Raw genomic sequence first — 17,331 nt, 5'->3', positions numbered from 1 at the left:
AAAATTATGACATCACAATCCATGCAATGCAAATTGCAATCACAATCCATGCAATACAACATTTAATGCAAAAATATGACATCACAATCCATGCAATGCAACATTTAATGCAAAATTATGACATAACAATCCATGCAATGCAAATTGCAATCACAATCCATGCAATACAACATTTAATGCAAAAATATGACATCACAATCCATGCAATGCAACATTTAATGCAAAATTATGACATCACAAACCATGCAATGCAATATATAATGTGGAAAAAATGATATAACAATCCATGCAATGCAACATTTAATGCAAGATTATGCAATCACAATCCATGCAATCTAACATTTAATGCAAAATTATGACATCACAAACCATGCAATGCAATATATAATGGGGACAAAATGACATCACAATCAATGCAATGCAACATTTAATGCAAAATTATGACATCACAATCCATGCAATGCAAAATGCAATCACAATCCATGCAATGCAACATTTAATGCAAAATGATGACATCACAATACATGCAATGCAAAAAGCAATGCAAAATTATGCAATCACAATCCATGCAATGCAACATTTGATGCAAAATTATGACATCACAATCCATGCAAGGCAAAATTATGACATCACAATCCATGCAATGCAACATTTAATGCAAAATTATGACATCACAATCCATGCAATCCAACATTTAAAGCAAAATTATGCTATCACAATCTATGCAATGCAACATTTAATGCAAAATTATGCAATCACAATCCATGCAATGCAACATTTAATGCAAAATTATGACATAACATTCCATGCAATGCAACATTTAATGCAAAATTATGACATCACAATCCATGCAATGTAAAATGCAATGCAAAATTATGCAATCACAATCCATCCGATGCAACATTTAATGCCCCATTATTCAATCACAATCCATGCAATGCAACATTTAATGCAAAATGATGACATCACATTCCATGCAATGCAACATTTAATGCAACATTTTGACATTACAATCCATGCAATGCACCATTTAATGCAAAATTATGACATCACAGTTTATGCAAAGCAACATTTAATGCAAAACTATGACATCACAATCCATGCAAGGCAAAATTATGACATCACAATCCATGCAATGCAACAATTAATGCAAAATTATGACATCACAATCCATGCAATGCAAAATGCAATGCAAAATTATGACATCACAATCCATGCAATGCAACATTTAATGCAAAATTATGACATCCCAATCCATGAAATGAAACATTTAATGCAAAAAATTTGACATCACAGTCCATGCAAAACAACATTTAATGCAACATGATTTAATAACAATCCATGCAATGCAACATTTAATGCAAAATTATGACATCACAATCCATGCAATGTAAAATGCAATGCAAAATTATGACATCACAATTTATCCGATGCAACATTTAATGCCCCATTATTAAATCACAATCCATGCAATGCAACAATTAATGCAAAATTGTGACATCACAATCCATGCAATGGAACATTTAATGCACAATTATGCAAACACAATCCATGCAATGCAACATTTAATACAAAATTATGACATCACATTCCATGCAATGTAACATTTAATGCAAAATTCTGCAATCACAATCCATGCAATGCATCATTTAATGCAAAATTATGACATCACAATCCATGCAAGGCAAAATTATGACATCACAATCCATGCAAGGCAAAATTCTGACATCACAATACATGCAATGCAACATTTAATGCAAAATTATGCAAACACAATCCATGCAATGCAACATTTAATGCAAAATTATGACATCACAGTCCATGCAATACAACATTTAATGCAAAATTATGCTATCACAATCCATGCAATGCAACATTTAATGCAAAATTATGACATCACAATAAATGCAATGCAAAAAGCAATGCAACATTATGCAATCACAATCCATGCAATGCCACATTTAATGTAAAAATATGACATCACAATCCATGCAATGCAACATTTATTGCAAAATTATGACATCACAATCCATGCAATGCAACATTTAATGCAAAACTATGACATCACATTAAATGCAATGCAAAAAGCAATGCAACATTATGCAAACACAATCCATGCAATGCAACATTTAATGCAAAATTATGCAAACATAATCCATGCAATACAACATTTAATGCAAAATTATGACATCACAGTCCATGCAATACAACATTTAATGCAAAATTATGCTATCACAATCCATGCAATGCAACATTTAATGCAACATTATGACATCACAATAAATGCAATGCAAAAAGCAATGCAACATTATGCAATCACAATCCATGCAATGCAACATTCAATGTAAAAATATGACATCACAATCCATGCAATGCAACATTTATTGCAAAATTATGCAATTACAATCCATGCAACGCAACAATTAATGCAAAAGTATGCAATCACAATCCATGCAATGCAACATTTAATGCAAAATTATGACATCACAATCCATGCAATGCAAATTGCAATCACAATCCATGCAATACAACATTTAATGCAAAAATATGACATCACAATCCATGCAATGCAACATTTAATGCAAAATTATGACATAACAATCCATGCAATGCAAATTGCAATCACAATCCATGCAATACAACATTTAATGCAAAAATATGACATCACAATCCATGCAATGCAACATTTAATGCAAAATTATGACATCACAAACCATGCAATGCAATATATAATGTGGAAAAAATGATATAACAATCCATGCAATGCAACATTTAATGCAAGATTATGCAATCACAATCCATGCAATCTAACATTTAATGCAAAATTATGACATCACAAACCATGCAATGCAATATATAATGGGGACAAAATGACATCACAATCAATGCAATGCAACATTTAATGCAAAATTATGACATCACAATCCATGCAATGCAAAATGCAATCACAATCCATGCAATGCAACATTTAATGCAAAATGATGACATCACAATACATGCAATGCAAAAAGCAATGCAAAATTATGCAATCACAATCCATGCAATGCAACATTTGATGCAAAATTATGACATCACAATCCATGCAAGGCAAAATTATGACATCACAATCCATGCAATGCAACATTTAATGCAAAATTATGACATCACAATCCATGCAATCCAACATTTAAAGCAAAATTATGCTATCACAATCTATGCAATGCAACATTTAATGCAAAATTATGCAATCACAATCCATGCAATGCAACATTTAATGCAAAATTATGACATAACATTCCATGCAATGCAACATTTAATGCAACATTTTGACATTACAATCCATGCAATGCACCATTTAATGCAAAATTATGACATCACAGTCCATGCAAAGCAACATTTAATGCAACATTATTCAATCACAATCCATGCAATGCAACATTTAATGCAAAATTATGACATCACAATCCATGCAAGGCAAAATTATGACTTCACAATCCATGCAATGCAACAATTAATGCAAAATTATGACATCACAATCCATGCAATGCAAAATGCAATGCAAAATTATGACATCACAATCCATGCAATGCAACATTTAATGCAAAATTATGACATCCCAATCCATGAAATGAAACATTTAATGCAAAAAATTTGACATCACAATACATGCAATCCAACATTATGCAATCACAATCCATGCAATGCAACATTTAATGCAAAATTATGACATCACATTCCATGCAATGCAACATTTAATGCAAAATTATGACATTACAATCCATGGAATGCAACATTTAATGCAAAATTTTGACATCACAGTCCATGCAAAACAACATTTAATGCAACATGATTTAATAACAATCCATGCAATGCAACATTTAATGCAAAATTATGACATCACAATCCATGCAATGTAAAATGCAATGCAAAATTATGACATCACAATTTATCCGATGCAACATTTAATGCCCCATTATTAAATCACAATCCATGCAATGCAACAATTAATGCAAAATTGTGACATCACAATCCATGCAATGGAACATTTAATGCACAATTATGCAAACACAATCCATGCAATGCAACATTTAATACAAAATTATGACATCACATTCCATGCAATGTAACATTTAATGCAAAATTCTGCAATCACAATCCATGCAATGCATCATTTAATGCAAAATTATGACATCACAATCCATGCAAGGCAAAATTATGACATCACAATCCATGCAAGGCAAAATTCTGACATCACAATACATGCAATGCAACATTTAATGCAAAATTATGACATCACAATCCATGCAAGGCAAAATTATGACATCACAATCCATGCAATGCAAAATGCAATGCAAAATTATGACATCACAATCCATGCAATGCAACATTTAATGCAAAATTATGACATCACAATACATGCAATGCAAAATGCAATGTAAAATTATGACATCACAATCCATGCAATCCAACATTTAAAGCACAATTATGCAATCACAATCTATGCAATGCAACATTTAATGCAAAATTATGCAATCACAATTCATGCAATGCAAAAAGCAATGCAACATTATGCAATCATAATACATGCAATGCAACATTTAATGCAAAATTATGACATCACAATCCATGCAAGGCAAAATTATTACATCACAATCCATGCAATGCAACATTTAATGCAAAATTATGACATCACAATCCATGCAATGCAACATTTAATGCAAAATTATGCACTAACAATACATGAAATGAAACATTTAGTGCAAAAATATGACATCACAATCCATGCAATGCAAAATACAATGCAAAATTATGACATCACAATCCATGCAATGCAACATTTATTGCAAAATTCTGCAATCACAATCCATGCAATGCAACATTTAATGCAAAATTATGCAATCACAATCCATGCAATGCAACATTTGATGCAAAATTATGACATCACAATCCATGCAAGACAAAATTATGACATCACAATCCATGCAATGCAACATTTAATGCAAAATTATGACATCACAATCCATGATATGCAAAATTATGACATCACAATCCATGCAATCCAACATTTAAAGCAAAATTATGCAATCACAATCCATGCAATGCAAAATGCAATCACAATCCATGCAATGCAACATTTAATGCAAAATGATGACATCACAATACATGCAATGCAAAAAGCAATGCAAAATTATGCAATCACAATCCATGCAATGCAACATTTTATGCAAAATTATGACATCACAATCCATGCAAGGCAAAATTATGACATCACAATCCATGCAATGCAACATTTTATGCAAAATTATGACATCACAATCCATGCAATCCAACATTTAAAGCAAAATTATGCTATCACAATCTATGCAATGCAACATTTAATGCAAAATTATGCAATCACAATCCATGCAATGCAACATTTGATGCAAAATTATGACATCACAATCCATGAAATGCAACATTTAATGCAAAATCATGACATCACAATAAATGCAATGCAAAAAGCAATGCAACATTATGCAATCATAATCCATGCAATGCAACTTTTGATGCAAAATTATGACATCACATTCCATGCAATGCAACATTTAATGCAACATTTTGACATTACAATCCATGCAATGCACCATTTAATGCAACATTATGACATCACAGTCCATGCAAAGCAACATTTAATGCAACATTATTCAATCACAATCCATGTAATGCAACATTTAATGCAAAATTATGACATCACAATCCATGCAATGCAATGCAAAATTATGACATCCCAATCCATGCAATGCAACGTTTAATGCAAAAAATTTGACATCACAATACATGCAATGCAAAATGCAATGCAACATTATGCAATCACAATCCATGCAATGCAACATTTGATGCACAATTATGACATCACATTCCATGCAATGCAACATTTAATGCAAAATTATGACATCACAATCCATGCAAGGCAAAATTATGACATCACAATCCATGCAATGCAAAATGCAATGCAAAATTATGACATCACAATCCATGCAATGCAACATTTAATGCAAAATTATGACATCACAATACATGCAATGCAAAATGCAATGTAAAATTATGACATCACAATCCATGCAATCCAACATTTAAAGCAAATTATGCAATCACAATCTATGCAATGCAACATTTAATGCAAAATTATGCAATCACAATTCATGCAATGCAAAAAGCAATGCAACATTATGCAATCATAATACATGCAATGCAACATTTAATGCAAAATTATGACATCACAATCCATGCAAGGCAAAATTATGACATCACAATCCATGCAATGCAATATTTAATGCAAAATTATGACATCACAATCCATGCAATGCAAAATGCAATGTAAAATTATGACATCACAATCCATGCAATGCAACAATTAATGCAAAATTATGCACTAACAATACATGAAATGAAACATTTAGTGCAAAAATATGACATTACAATCCATGCAATGCAAAATGCAATGCAAAATTATGACATCACAATCCATGCAATGCAACATTTATTGCAAAATTATGCAATCACAATCCATGCAATGCAACATTTAATGCAAAATTATGCAATCACAATCCATGCAATGCAACATGTGATGCAAAATTATGACATCACAATCCATGCAAGACAAAATTATGACATCACAATCCATGCAATGCAACATTTAATGCAAAATTATGACATCACAATCCATGCAATGCAAAATTATGACATCACAATCCATGCAATCCAACATTTAAAGCAAAATTATGCAATCACAATCCATGCAATGCAAAATGCAATCACAATCCATGCAATGCAACATTTAATGCAAAATGATGACATCACAATACATGCAATGCAAAAAGCAATGCAAAATTATGCAATCACAATCCATGCAATGCAACATTTGATGCAAAATTATGACATCACAATCCATGCAAGGCAAAATTATGACATCACAATCCATGCAATGCAACATTTTATGCAAAATTATGACATCACAATCCATGCAATCCAACATTTAAAGCAAAATTATGCTATCACAATCTATGCAATGCAACATTTAATGCAAAATTATGCAATCACAATCCATGCAATTCAACATTTGATGCATTAATTATGACATCACAATCCATGAAATGCAACATTTAATGCAAAATCATAACATCACAATAAATGCAATGCAAAAAGCAATGCAACATTATGCAATCATAATCCATGCAATGCAACTTTTGATGCAAAATTATGACATCACATCCCATGCAATGCAACATTTAATGCAACATTTTGACATTACAATCCATGCAATGCACCATTTAATGCAAAATTATGACATCACAGTCCATGCAAAGCAACATTTAATGCAACATTATTCAATCACAATCCATGCAATGCAACATTTAATGCAAAATTATGACATCACAATCCATGCAAGGCAAAATTATGACATCACAATCCATGCAATGCAACAATTAATGCAAAATTATGACATCACAATCCATGCAATGCAAAATGCAATGCAAAATTATGACATCACAATCCATGCAATGCAACATTTAATGCAAAATTATGACATCCCAATCCATGAAATGAAACATTTAATGCAAAAAATTTGACATCACAATACATGCAATGCAAAATGCAATGCAACATTATGCAATCACAATCCATGCAATGCAACATTTGATGCACAATTATGACATCACATTCCATGCAATGCAACATTTAATGCAAAATTATGACATTACAATCCATGCAATGCAACATTTAATGCAAAATTATGACATCACAGTCCATGCAAAACAACATTTAATGCAACATAATTCAATCACAATCCATGCAAGGCAAAATTATGACATCACAATCCATGCAATGCAACAATTAATGCAACATGATTCAATAACAATCCATGCAATGCAACATTTAATGCAAAATTATGACATCACAATCCATGCAATGGAACATTTAATGCACAATTATGCAAACACAATCCATGCAATGCAACATTTAATACAAAATTATGACATCACATTCCATGCAATGTAACATTTAATGCACAATTATGCAAACACAATCCATGCAATGCAACAATTAATGCAAAATTATGACATCACAATCCATGCAATGGAACATTTAATGCACAATTATGACATCACAATCCATGCAATGCAAATTGCAATCACAATCCATGCAATACAACATTTAATGCAAAAATATGACATCACAATCCATGCAATGCAACATTTAATGCAAAATTATGACATAACAATCCATGCAATGCAAATTGCAATCACAATCCATGCAATACAACATTTAATGCAAAAATATGACATCACAATCCATGCAATGCAACATTTAATGCAAAATTATGACATCACAAACCATGCAATGCAATATATAATGTGGAAAAAATGATATAACAATCCATGCAATGCAACATTTAATGCAAGATTATGCAATCACAATCCATGCAATCTAACATTTAATGCAAAATTATGACATCACAAACCATGCAATGCAATATATAATGGGGACAAAATGACATCACAATCAATGCAATGCAACATTTAATGCAAAATTATGACATCACAATCCATGCAATGCAAAATGCAATCACAATCCATGCAATGCAACATTTAATGCAAAATGATGACATCACAATACATGCAATGCAAAAAGCAATGCAAAATTATGCAATCACAATCCATGCAATGCAACATTTGATGCAAAATTATGACATCACAATCCATGCAAGGCAAAATTATGACATCACAATCCATGCAATGCAACATTTAATGCAAAATTATGACATCACAATCCATGCAATCCAACATTTAAAGCAAAATTATGCTATCACAATCTATGTAATGCAACATTTAATGCAAAATTATGCAATCACAATCCATGCAATGCAACATTTAATGCAAAAGTATGACATCACATTCCATGCAATGCAACATTTTGACATTACAATCCATGCAATGCACCATTTAATGCAAAATTATGACATCACAGTCCATGCAAAGCAACATTTAATGCAACATTATTCAATCACAATCCATGCAATGCAACATTTAATGCAAAACTATGACATCACAATCCATGCAAGGCAAAATTATGACATCACAATCCATGCAATGCAACATTTAATGCAAAATTATGACATCACAATCCATGCAATGTAAAATGCAATGCAAAATTATGACATCACAATCCATCCGATGCAACATTTAATGCCCCATTATTCAATCACAATCCATGCAATGCAACATTTAATGCAAAATTATGACATCACATTCCATGCAATGCAACATTTAATGCAACATTTTGACATTACAATCCATGCAATGCACCATTTAATGCAAAATTATGACATCACAGTCCATGCAAAGCAACATTTAATGCAACATTATTCAATCACAATCCATGCAATGCAACATTTAATGCAAAACTATGACATCACAATCCATGCAAGGCAAAATTATGACATCACAATCCATGCAATGCAACAATTAATGCAAAATTATGACATCACAATCCATGCAATGCAAAATGCAATGCAAAATTATGACATCACAATCCATGCAATGCAAAAAGCAATGCAACATTATGCAATCACAATCCATGCAATGCAACATTTGATGCAAAATTATGACATCACATTCCATGCAATGCAACATTTAATGCAAAATTATGACATTACAATCCATGCAAAACAACATTTAATGCAACATGATTCAATAACAATCCATGCAATGCAACATTTAATGCAAAATTATGACATCACAATCCATGCAATGTAAAATGCAATGCAAAATTATGACATCACAATCCATCCGATGCAACATTTAATGCCCCATTATTAAATCACAATCCATGCAATGCAACAATTAATGCAAAATTGTGACATCACAATCCATGCAATGGAACATTTAATGCACAATTATGCAAACACAATCCATGCAATGCAACATTTAATACAAAATTATGACATCACATTCCATGCAATGTAACATTTAATGCAAAATTCTGCAATCACAATCCATGCAATGCAACAATTAATGCAAAATTATGACATCACAATCCATGCAATGCAAAATGCAATGCAAAATTATGACATCACAATCCATGCAATGCAACATTTAATGCAAAATTATGACATCCCAATCCATGAAATGAAACATTTAATGCAAAAAAATTGACATCACAATACATGCAATGCAAAATGCAATGCAACATTATGCAATCACAATCCATGCAATGCAACATTTGATGCAAAATTATGACATCACATTCCATGCAATGCAACATTTAATGCAAAATTATGACATTACAATCCATGCAATGCAACATTTAATGCAAAATTATGACATCACAGTCCATGCAAAACAACATTTAATGCAACATGATTTAATAACAATCCATGCAATGCAACATTTAATGCAAAATTATGACATCACAATCCATGCAATGTAAAATGCAATGCAAAATTATGACATCACAATTTATCCGATGCAACATTTAATGCCCCATTATTAAATCACAATCCATGCAATGCAACAATTAATGCAAAATTGTGACATCACAATCCATGCAATGGAACATTTAATGCACAATTATGCAAACACAATCCATGCAATGCAACATTTAATACAAAATTATGACATCACATTCCATGCAATGTAACATTTAATGCAAAATTCTGCAATCACAATCCATGCAATGCATCATTTAATGCAAAATTATGACATCACAATCCATGCAAGGCAAAATTATGACATCACAATCCATGCAAGGCAAAATTCTGACATCACAATACATGCAATGCAACATTTAATGCAAAATTATGACATCACAATCCATGCAAGGCAAAATTATGACATCACAATCCATGCAATGCAAAATGCAATGCAAAATTATGACATAACAATCCATGCAATGCAACATTTTATGCAAAATTATGACATCACAATACATGCAATGCAAAATGCAATGTAAAATTATGACATCACAATCCATGCAATCCAACATTTAAAGCAAAATTATGCAATCACAATCTATGCAATGCAACATTTAATGCAAAATTATGCAATCACAATTCATGCAATGCAAAAAGCAATGCAACATTATGCAATCATAATACATGCAATGCAACATTTAATGCAAAATTATGACATCACAATCCATGCAAGGCAAAATTATTACATCACAATCCATGCAATGCAACATTTAATGCAAAATTATGACATCACAATCCATGCAATGCAAAATACAATGCAAAATTATGACATCACAATCCATGCAATGCAACATTTATTGCAAAATTCTGCAATCACAATCCATGCAATGCAACATTTAATGCAAAATTATGCTATCACAATCCATGCAATGCAACATTTGATGCAAAATTATGACATCACAATCCATGCAAGACAAAATTATGACATCACAATCCATGCAATGCAACATTTAATGCAAAATTATGACATCACAATCCATGCAATGCAAAATTATGACATCACAATCCATGCAATCCAACATTTAAAGCAAAATTATGCAATCACAATCCATGCAATGCAAAATGCAATCACAATCCATGCAATGCAACATTTAATGCAAAATGATGACATCACAATACATGCAATGCAAAAAGCAATGCAAAATTATGCAATCACAATCCATGCAATGCAACATTTGATGCAAAATTATGACATCACAATCCATGCAAGGCAAAATTATGACATCACAATCCATGCAATGCAACATTTAATGCAAAATTATGACATCACAATCCATGCAATCCAACATTTAAAGCAAAATTATGCTATCACAATCTATGCAATGCAACATTTAATGCAAAATTATGCAATCACAATCCATGCAATGCAACATTTGATGCAAAATTATGACATCACAATCCATGAAATGCAACATTTAATGCAAAATCATGACATCACAATAAATGCAATGCAAAAAGCAATGCAACATTATGCAATCATAATCCATGCAATGCAACTTTTGATGCAAAATTATGACATCACATTCCATGCAATGCAACATTTAATGCAACATTTTGACATTACAATCCATGCAATGCACCATTTTTATGCAACATTATGACATCACAGTCCATGCAAAGCAACATTTAATGCAACATTATTCAATCACAATCCATGTAATGCAACATTTAATGCAAAATTATGACATCACAATCCATGCAATGCAAAGCAAAATTATGACATCACAATCCATGCAATGCAACATTTAATGCAAAATTATGACATCCCAATCCATGAAATGAAACATTTAATGCAAAAAATTTGACATCACAATACATGCAATGCAAAATGCAATGCAACATTATGCAATCACAATCCATGCAATGCAACATTTGATGCACAATTATGACATCACATTCCATGCAATGCAACATTTAATGCAAAATTATGACATCACAATCCATGCAAGGCAAAATTATGACATCACAATCCATGCAATGCAAAATGCAATGCAAAATTATGACATCACAATCCATGCAATGCAACATTTAATGCAAAATTATGACATCACAATACATGCAATGCAAAATGCAATGTAAAATTATGACATCACAATCCATGCAATCCAACATTTAAAGCAAATTATGCAATCACAATCTATGCAATGCAACATTTAATGCAAAATTATGCAATCACAATTCATGCAATGCAAAAAGCAATGCAACATTATGCAATCATAATACATGCAATGCAACATTTAATGCAAAATTATGACATCACAATCCATGCAAGGCAAAATTATGACATCACAATCCATGCAATGCAATATTTAATGCAAAATTATGACATCACAATCCATGCAATGCAAAATGCAATGTAAAATTATGACATCACAATCCATGCAATGCAACATTTAATGCAAAATTATGCACTAACAATACATGAAATGATACATTTAGTGCAAAAATATGACATTACAATCCATGCAATGCAAAATGCAATGCAAAATTATGACATCACAATCCATGCAATGCAACATTTATTGCAAAATTATGCAATCACAATCCATGCAATGCAACATTTAATGCAAAATTATGCCATCACAATCCATGCAATGCAACATGTGATGCAAAATTATGACATCACAATCCATGCAAGACAAAATTATGACATCACAATCCATGCAATGCAACATTTAATGCAAAATTATGACATCACAATCCATGCAATGCAAAATTATGACATCACAATCCATGCAATCCAACATTTAAAGCAAAATTATGCAATCACAATCCATGCAATGCAAAATGCAATCACAATCCATGCAATGCAACATTTAATGCAAAATGATGACATCACAATACATGCAATGCAAAAAGCAATGCAAAATTATGCAATCACAATCCATGCAATGCAACATTTGATGCAAAATTATGACATCACAATCCATGCAAGGCAAAATTATGACATCACAATCCATGCAATGCAACATTTAATGCAAAATTATGACATCACAATCCATGCAATCCAACATTTAAAGCAAAATTATGCTATCACAATCTATGCAATGCAACATTTAATGCAAAATTATGCAATCACAATCCATGCAATTCAACATTTGATGCAAAATTATGACATCACAATCCATGAAATGCAACATTTAATGCAAAATCATGACATCACAATAAATGCAATGCAAAAAGCAATGCAACATTATGCAATCATAATCCATGCAATGCAACTTTTGATGCAAAATTATGACATCACATTCCATGCAATGCAACATTTAATGCAACATTTTGACATTACAATCCATGCAATGCACCATTTAATGCAAAATTATGACATCACAGTCCATGCAAAGCAACATTTATTGCAACATTATTCAATCACAATCCATGCAATGCAACATTTAATGCAAAATTATGACATCACAATCCATGCAAGGCAAAATTATGACATCACAATCCATGCAATGCAACAATTAATGCAAAATTATGACATCACAATCCATGCAATGCAAAATGCAATGCAAAATTATGACATCACAATCCATGCAATGCAACATTTAATGCAAAATTATGACATCCCAATCCATGAAATGAAACATTTAATGCAAAAAATTTGACATCACAATACATGCAATGCAAAATGCAATGCAACATTATGCAATCACAATCCATGCAATGCAACATTTGATGCACAATTATGACATCACATTCCATGCAATGCAACATTTAATGCAAAATTATGACATTACAATCCATGCAATGCAACATTTAATGCAAAATTATGACATCACAGTCCATGCAAAACAACATTTAATGCAACATGATTCAATCACAATCCATGCAAGGCAAAATTATGACATCACAATCCATGCAATGCAACAATTAATGCAACATGATTCAATAACAATCCATGCAATGCAACATTTAATGCAAAATTATGACATCACAATCCATGCAATGTAAAATGCAATGCAAAATTATGACATCACAATCCATCCGATGCAACATTTAATGCCCCATTATTCAATCACAATCCATGCAATGCAACAATTAATGCAAAATTATGACATCACAATCCATGCAATGGAACATTTAATGCACAATTATGCAAACACAATCCATGCAATGCAACATTTAATACAAAATTATGACATCACATTCCATGCAATGTAACATTTAATGCAAAATTATGCAATCACAATCTATGCAATGCATCATTTAATGCAAAATTATGACATCACAATCCATGCAAGGCAAAATTATGACATCACAATCCATGCAAGGCAAAATTCTGACATCACAATACATGCAATGCAACATTTAATGCAAAATTATGACATCACAATCCATGCAAGGCAAAATTATGACATCACAATCCATGCAATGCAAAATGCAATGCAAAATTATGACATCACAATCCATGCAATGCAACATTTAATGCAAAATGATGACATCACAATACATGCAATGCAAAATGCAATGTAAAATTATGACATCACAATCCATGCAATCCAACATTTAAAGCAAAATTATGCAATCACAATCTATGCAATGCAACATTTAATGCAAAATTATGCAATCACAATTCATGCAATGCAAAAAGCAATGCAACATTATGCAATCATAATACATGCAATGCAACATTTAATGCAAAATTACTGTATGACATCACAATCCATGCAAGGCAAAATTATGACATCACAATCCATGCAATGCAACATTTAATGCAAAATTATGACATCACAATCCATGCAATGCAAAATGCAATGTAAAATTATGACATCACAATCCATGCAATGCAACATTTATTGCAAAATTATGCAATCACAATCCATGCAATGCAACATTTAATGCAAAATTATGCAATCACAATCCATGCAATGCAACATTTGATGCAAAATTATGACATCACAATCCATGCAAGACAAAATTATGACATCACAATCCATGCAATCCAACATTTAAAGCAAAATTATGACATCACAATCCATGCATTGCAAAATTATGACATCACAATCCATGCAATCCAACATTTAAAGCAAAATTATGCAATCACAATCCATGCAATGCAAAATGCAATCACAATCCATGCAATGCAACATTTAATGCAAAATGATGACATCACAATACATGCAATGCAAAAAGCAATGCAAAATTATGCAATCACAATCCATGCAATGCAACATTTGATGCAAAATTATGACATCACAATCCATGCAAAGCAAAATGCAATGCAAAATTATGACATTACAATCCATGCAATGCAACATTTATTGCAAAATTATGCAATCACAATCCATGCAATGCAACATTTAATGCAAAATTATGCACTAACAATACATGAAATGAAACATTTAGTGCAAAAATATGACATCACAATCCATGCAATGCAAAATGCAATGCAAAATTATGACATTACAATCCATGCAATGCAACATTTATTGCAAAATTATGCAATCACAATCCATGCAATGCAACATTTAATGCAAAATTATGCAATCACAATCCATGCAATGCAACATTTGATGCAAAATTATGACATCACAATCCATGCAAGACAAAATTATGACATCACAATCCATGCAATCCAACATTTAAAGCAAAATTATGACATCACAATCCATGCATTGCAAAATTATGACATCACAATCCATGCAATCCAACATTTAAAGCAAAATTATGCAATCACAATCCATGCAATGCAAAATGCAATCACAATCCATGCAATGCAACATTTAATGCAAAATGATGACATCACAATACATGCAATGCAAAAAGCAATGCAAAATTATGCAATCACAATCCATGCAATGCAACATTTGATGCAAAATTATGACATCACAATCCATGCAAAGCAAAATTATGACATCGCAATCCATGCAATGCAACATTTAATGCAAAATTATGACATCACAATCCATGCAATCCAACATTTAAAGCAAAATTATGACATCACAATCCATGCAAGGCAAAATTATGACATCACAATCCATGCAATGCAAAATGCAATGCAAAATTATGACATCACAATCCATGCAATGCAACATTTAATGCAAAATTATGACATCACAATACATGCAATGCAAAATGCAATGTAAAATTATGACATCACAATCCATGCAATCCAACATTTAAAGCAAAATTATGCAATCACAATCTATGCAATGCAACATTTAATGCAAAATTATGCAATCACAATTCATGCAATGCAAAAAGCAATGCAACATTATGCAATCATAATACATGCAATGCAACATGTAATGCAAAATTATGACATCACAATCCATGCAAGGCAAAATTATGACATCACAATCCATGCAATGCAACATTTAATGCAAAATTATGACATCACAATCCATGCAATGCAAAATGCAATGTAAAATTATGACATCACAATCCATGCAATGCAACATTTAATGCAAAATTATGCACTAACAATACATGACATGAAACATTTAGTGCAAAAATATGACATCACAATCCATGCAATGCAAAATGCAATGCAAAATTATGACATCACAATCCATGCAATGCAACATTTATTGCAAAATTATGCAATCACAATCCATGCAATGCAACATTTAATGCAAAATTATGCAATCACAATCCATGCAATGCAACATTTGATGCAAAATTATGACATCACAATCCATGCAAGACAAAATTATGACATCACAATCCATGCAATGCAATATTTAATGCAAAATTATGACATTACAATCCATGCAATGCAAAATTATGACATCACAATCCATGCAATCCAACATTTAAAGCAAAATTATGCAATCACAATCCATGCAATGCAAAATGCAATCACAGTCCATGCAATGCAACATTTAATGCAAAAT

This window comes from Pseudophryne corroboree, chromosome 5 (genome assembly GCF_028390025.1).
Source record: "Pseudophryne corroboree isolate aPseCor3 chromosome 5, aPseCor3.hap2, whole genome shotgun sequence".
NCBI classification, from domain to species: Eukaryota; Metazoa; Chordata; class Amphibia; order Anura; family Myobatrachidae; genus Pseudophryne; species Pseudophryne corroboree.
This window is presented reverse-complemented; position numbering follows the sequence as displayed.